The sequence below is a fragment of the Quercus robur genome, chromosome 4, assembly GCF_932294415.1.
Source record: "Quercus robur chromosome 4, dhQueRobu3.1, whole genome shotgun sequence".
NCBI classification, from domain to species: domain Eukaryota; kingdom Viridiplantae; phylum Streptophyta; class Magnoliopsida; order Fagales; family Fagaceae; genus Quercus; species Quercus robur.
In genome coordinates this window covers 28,851,842-28,858,049 of record NC_065537.1, presented here as the reverse complement: position 1 = coordinate 28,858,049, position 6,208 = coordinate 28,851,842, and positions in this window count along the sequence as shown.

Sequence of the window (6,208 nt, the reverse complement as noted above, 5' to 3'; positions counted from 1 at the left end):
TGCTACCTGAGTTATGGGCATATAAAGGTATTGAGGAAGAACAAGGTCTTGGAGCAGTAGCCAACCTCTCCTCTGATCCACTTCCTCGGCTTTATCTTATTTTCTTGTATCTTTCTTTCTTTTTGGTTATGTGGTTAGCTTTAGAAGCCAACCTCTCGTTTGTGCTGCCTCTTCTGCTTTGTTTTATTCTCTTGTATCTTCCTTTCCAATCATGTAGTGAGCTCTGACATAAGCTGATTCCAGCTTTTCATTGTACGCTGTACTGTTTCTTTGTTTTAGTGAAAATGGAAGCTTACTTACTTGTTTTGAATACTGTTCTTTTGGCAACACCACTTTGTGAATGGGTATGCTCCATGTGTTTGTTTCTTCTCGGCGATATTTAAAGCAAGAACCCGTGAAATACAATCCAACTAATTCTAACTTGCCGACACTACCAAGCACAATAATAACAATTCATAGTAAGTTGAACTTAGGAAACTAACCGAGATAATGGTTGAACGTTCTGTAATAAGTGCGAGAATACTGTCTGAGAACGACAAATTCTAAATAATTCATCCAAGGGGATGGCCGAGCATTGAATGACTTCGCTTATGCTTTTGGAAACATGTTGCCCCATTCCGTACTAGTCCCTTTGGTGTTGAGGATCCGAGGGCAAACTAGAGAATCCATGTAGTTCAGGAATTAACCCAATTGTTAATGGAGAGTTTTCCTCGGGGAGATTCTAAGGTCCACGTAATGTAGTTTTTCCTTTTAAATAGTTGGTTTCCCCAGAGGCTTGGGTCCGAAGACCATACAAGGCCTTGGTTCTGCCCAAAACTTGTATTGTCTTTGTAAGTAGTTGGTTTCCCCAGAGGCTTGGGTCCGAGGACCGTACAAGGCCTTGGTTCTGTCCAAAACTTGTATTCTCTTTGTAAGTAGTTGGTTTCCCCAGAGGCTTGGGTCCGAGGACCATACAAGGCCTTGGTTCTGTCCAAAACTTGTATTCTCTTTTTAAGTAGTTGGTTTCCCCAGAGGCTTGGGTCCGAGGACCGTACAAGGTCTTGGTTCTGTCCAAAACTTGTATTCTCTTTTTAAGTAGTTGGTTTCCCCAGAGGCTTGGGTCCGAGGACCGTACAAGGCCTTGGTTCTGTCCAAAACTTGTATTCTCTTTTTAAGTAGTTGGTTTCCCCAGAGCTTGGGTCCGAGGACCATACAAGGCCTTGGTTCTGTCCAAAACTTGTATTCTCTTTTTAAGTAGTTGGTTTCCCCAGAGGCTTGGGTCCGAGGACCGTACAAGGCCTTGGTTCTGTCCAAAACTTGTATTATCTTTTTAAGTAGTTGGTTTCCCCAGAGGCTTGGGTCCGAGGACCGTACAAGGCCTTGGTTCTGTCCAAAACTTGTATTCTCTTTTTAAGTAGTTGGTTTCCCCATAGGCTTGAGTCCGAGGACCCTACAAGGCCTTGGTTCTGTCCAAAACTTGTATTCTCTTTGTAAGTAGTTGGTTTCCCCAGAGGCTTGGGTCCGAGGACCATACAAGGCCTTGGTTCTGTCCAAAACTTGTATTCTCTTTGTAAGTAGTTGGTTTCCCCAGAGGCTTTGGCCCGAGGACCGAACAAGGCCTTGGTTCTGTCCAAAACTTGTATTCTCTTTTTAAGTAGTTGGTTTCCCCAGAGGCTTGGATCCGAGGACCATACAAGGCCTTGGTTCTGTCCAAAACTTGTGTTCTCTTTGTAAGTAGTTGGTTTCCCCAGAGGCTTGGGTCCGAGGACCATACAAGGCCTTGGTTCTGTCCAAAACTTCGTTCTCTTTGTAAGTAGTTGGTTTCCCCAGAGGCTTGGGTCCGAGGACCATACAAGGCCTTGGTTCTGTCCAAAACTTGTGTTCCGTTTCTTAATTTACCTACTTCCTAAAGGTTAGCTCCTCGAATAAGGTGGGGGAAGCTAACTTGATGTTTAAAGCCCCTAGACTTGCTATACCATTGGCACTTCGAGACGTAGCCCCTAGTGGGAACCTGTGTCGGAACAACAACAGCGTGTCGCCGGTCGTAAAGGCATCCTCGTAGACCCTTGTTCGACAGAAGCTCAACTCCACCGCCGCTCGAGCTAACGCACAAGCCTTCCCCACAGACGGTGCCAATTGTAGGGTCACGTTTCGCGACGAACCGCTGTTGTGTTGGGTTCGCACGTGAATGGGCCCAAACAATATCATTTGTAGAGAGTGGATTCGCAAGGCTAGGCCCTAGTTACCCAGCGGTGGGTTTTTGTGGTGTTCATATGTGATTAAAGTGCCTTCACCCTTGGAGTCTTTCTCCTGGAGGTGGACTGGAAGCCCTTCCTTTCTGGCCAGTCTTCCCAGCCCCCTTCTCTAGATTACTTATTTTTTCTTTTATACTAGTCTGCATTCACTTTCCTTCGTCCACGTGTAGGGTCGACATTTCCAAGACTGATACTTGTCTCGTCAATCCAAACCCAAAGTCGTTGGGGATGGTTGATAAAGCTGACGAATACGACTCTGTTAGGTCAGAGCCTTGCATGGGAAGGGCAGCTTTTCCTAGATATTTTGGATTTTCTTTCAGGCTTGTTCCTATACCGTTTTTGCCATTCTTCTCGGTGGAATTTTGGGTCTGCCGAGGACTGAACTGTCCTCGGTAACATCTCTGGGCCATTTTGGGCTTTATGTTATTGAGTTTGGATTGTAGCCCTCTTCGGCTTGGGCCTTAGGGCTCCCCATGAATAAATGGGCTCGGCCCATAAATCGTTGGGCCCCACAATTATGTACTCCCGGAATATCATAAATGCGTACTCCCTTCTCTTACATGAATGGTGGGTTCCACTAATTACATTCATGGTAGGACCCACCATTCATGTGAGAGGAGGGAGTACGCATTTATGATACTCCGGGAGTACCTAATAATTTTCCCTGGATTTAAACAGAGACAAAACTAAATGACACTTTGGTAAAAATACATATCTAACTCTTTACAAAATAGGACCACTTTTCAATTGGTTTTCAAAGTAAACTCTCTCATGTTCCTTGGAAAACTCACCTCACATTTTCTGTCTCTTTTTTTTTTTTTTTTTTTTTTTTTTTTTTTTTTTTAATCAAGATTTATTTTTATTTTTTTAAACTTCACTTTCCTTACTCACTTTTCTTTTCTTAAAAAAAAAAAAAAGACTCCTACTATAACCACTACTATAACTTCTCCATTCATATCCTTAAATTTAGGCACTAACATATCTGATTTTGAAAGAAAATAAAAGGCTAAATTTTAGGGAAATTTAAAAGATTAACATGGGAAATTTGTGTGACTTTATCCTTATTTAAAAGTTTATCAAAAAAGAAAAACTACATGTTTAAAAAAAATCCCACGTTCTATCCAAAAAAACACTACCCGGCCACCTTTTTTTTTTTTTCAAATTCAAAGTTTAAAAACAGTACACATTTGTGGATAACTACATGTACTATTTTAATCCTAAAAGTTAGCTACTTACTACACATTTATAACAAAAGTGAAAAAGAGTTTAAATTTCTAATATATTTATTTTACAGTAAAAGGATCAATTTTAATAGAAATACAAATTATTTTACAAATTTTTTTTATAAACTACTAATGTGGTGAGTGATTATTGGTAAATGAAAAAGTGATATTAATGGTGGGTTAAAATGAAAATTAATAAGCAGTTGACCACATCAACAATTTGTAAAAATATTATAAAATAGTTTGTGTTTGTAACATTACTCTAAAATTATTTCTATAGACTGTGCAGTTACTGTTCACACAAAGAATAAGGAAATTATTTCTAATAATTGAGAATTAGGAAATTATTTCTGATAGCTACTGTGCTGCACTGTGCAACCCTATTTATTCTAAATTAATGTTCATCCCCCCCGCCCCCCTACTTTTCTTCAATACAACCGGTTCAACATCAATCCTAAGTTCCTCATTTGTATCAAAAACCTCTCCCTATCATTATCCACATGTCATTTCCTTATATTAGAAAAAAATTTCATTGTAATATTTTCAAGTATTTGAATGAGAATCATTGTTTGAAGATTCATTCGTAGTTTTCAAGAATCCAGTTAATTTTAAGTTTTCAAAATAGAGTTATATTTAACGTTTTATATCGTTGTGTTATCCTGTTCTTGCAACATATCTCTCCCAAAATATTCACCCATATATTTCTCTTCATCTATTCACTCTATTTCTCTTGGTCTTTTATGGTATCAAAGGCAAGTTCTCTTGAAATTTGCATTCATTATTTTCATTATTAATATGTAATTCTATAGAAGACTGCTCTTCAGCTGCCCCTGCATCGGTGAGAGTGAGTTCGGTGGTCCTAACAGCTGTTCAATAAGACAACTTGATCGAGTCATTCTACGCTATAGTGAGATTTATAGTGTTTAACTATGGATTAATTAATTCTTCTCCAAAAAAAAAAAAAAAAACTATGGATTCAATTTTTAGGAGTTCTTCCCCTAGGTCCCAAGTGTGGAATTAGATTGATAGTTGATAATGAAGAAGTAAATATGATGTGATGATGCCAAAAAATCACCAGTGAGCTACAGCCAAATACCCTCCGAAGGTCAAGTTAGAATTCCTTACAACTCTAGAGTGTCAGAGCAGGTCAATTAAGCATACCTGTTTTCTGAGGGTCTTTGGGTTTTTATAGTGGTGTAAGTTGAACTATTATGCTTGCATAGCAAGTCTTTTTCTTATAGGGAAGATCCTCATTAATGAGCATATCTTCTGGAATCTCCTTTGTATTAGAATTCCATTCACATTGGGATTCTATGGACTAGGGTTAACCGTGGGGTGCAAGTTGTTTCCATTTAGAATTTCTTGGGGCCCACATAATGAACATCCAAGTGCCTATGGCCTTTCGGTCCGTCCACCCCTTTTTGTCCGTTCATGTAGGATCCGTCTATTATTGGCCTATTTAATTAGCAGGCCGTCCATTCAATCTGATCCGTCACCTTAAATATTCTTCCTCTTCATGATGCAATTTTACTTTCAAGGTATCAGTATTAGAAAATTTTGAAGACAAGTCACCCATTCAATCTGATCCGTCACCTTAAATATTCTTCCTCTTCATGATGCAATTTTACTTTCAAGGTATCAGTATTAGAAAATTTTGAAGACAAGTCACTGTTGAAGAATTTGGACATATGATAAAATTATTTATGACAATTATTGTTCACGCAAAGAATTAGGAAATTATTTTTGAAAGTTACTATGTGACACTATGTAGTACTTTTCAGTGTTTTCACAATTATTGTTCATGCAAAGAATATCCAAAAATCCTTCTCTTGTATTAGAAAAATTATCATTATAATATTTTCAAGTATTTGAATAAAAATTATTGTTTGAACTTTGAAGTGTTATCCAAAGTTTTCACGAATCAAGTAAGTTTTAAGTTTTCAAAATAGATTTCTATTCAAAGTTTTATATTGTATAATTGTTTTGTTCTTGCAGCATATCTCTCTCATAATGTTCACCCATATTTCTCTCTTCGTCCACTTACTCTATTTCTCCTAGGACTTCACTGGTATTCTTGATTTATTGACTAAAGAATTTCTCCAAGCAAAATAAGCCCTTGAATTAGTCTTTTCTTCCAAAAATATGCCCCTACTTTTATTTCATATCCTTCCCAATATTAGTATATTTCTTTCAAGAATAAGATTAGATTCATTATTAGAAGTAGCATCACAAGAATAAGATGGCGAAGAAGAAGAATTAGCAAACTCTCCTTTCCCTCCCCAGTATTTTCAAGATTCTCAAGATCAGTATGAAGACTATCATTTTTTTTTTTTTTTTGAATTATTCGTAGATAGCACATGGGTATTAGCCAGCATCAAGAATCACTTGTATTAGTTCAACAATAATTTTTCATCAAGACAAGTTTTCTTTTTCAGTTCTTAATAAATACTTCTATAAAATAATAAAATTTTTTTTCTTTAATAAAGTTGATTTGTCTTTTATAAAATTAAAGTGATTTTTAAAAATATAATTCTCTTTTTAAGAAAAAAAATTATATGTCTTTCATGTTATATAAGTGACTAACGAAAGGTTTTTTTTTTTTTTTTTTTTGGGAAAAATAATATAATTTTATTTATAAATTAAAAATAAAGTTGTGATATCATAAACTTATATTGGAGAATAGTCTTTCTTTGTATTGAAATTGTGATTTCGAATATCGATCTCAATGCAAAACTTAAAATTCAATAATTA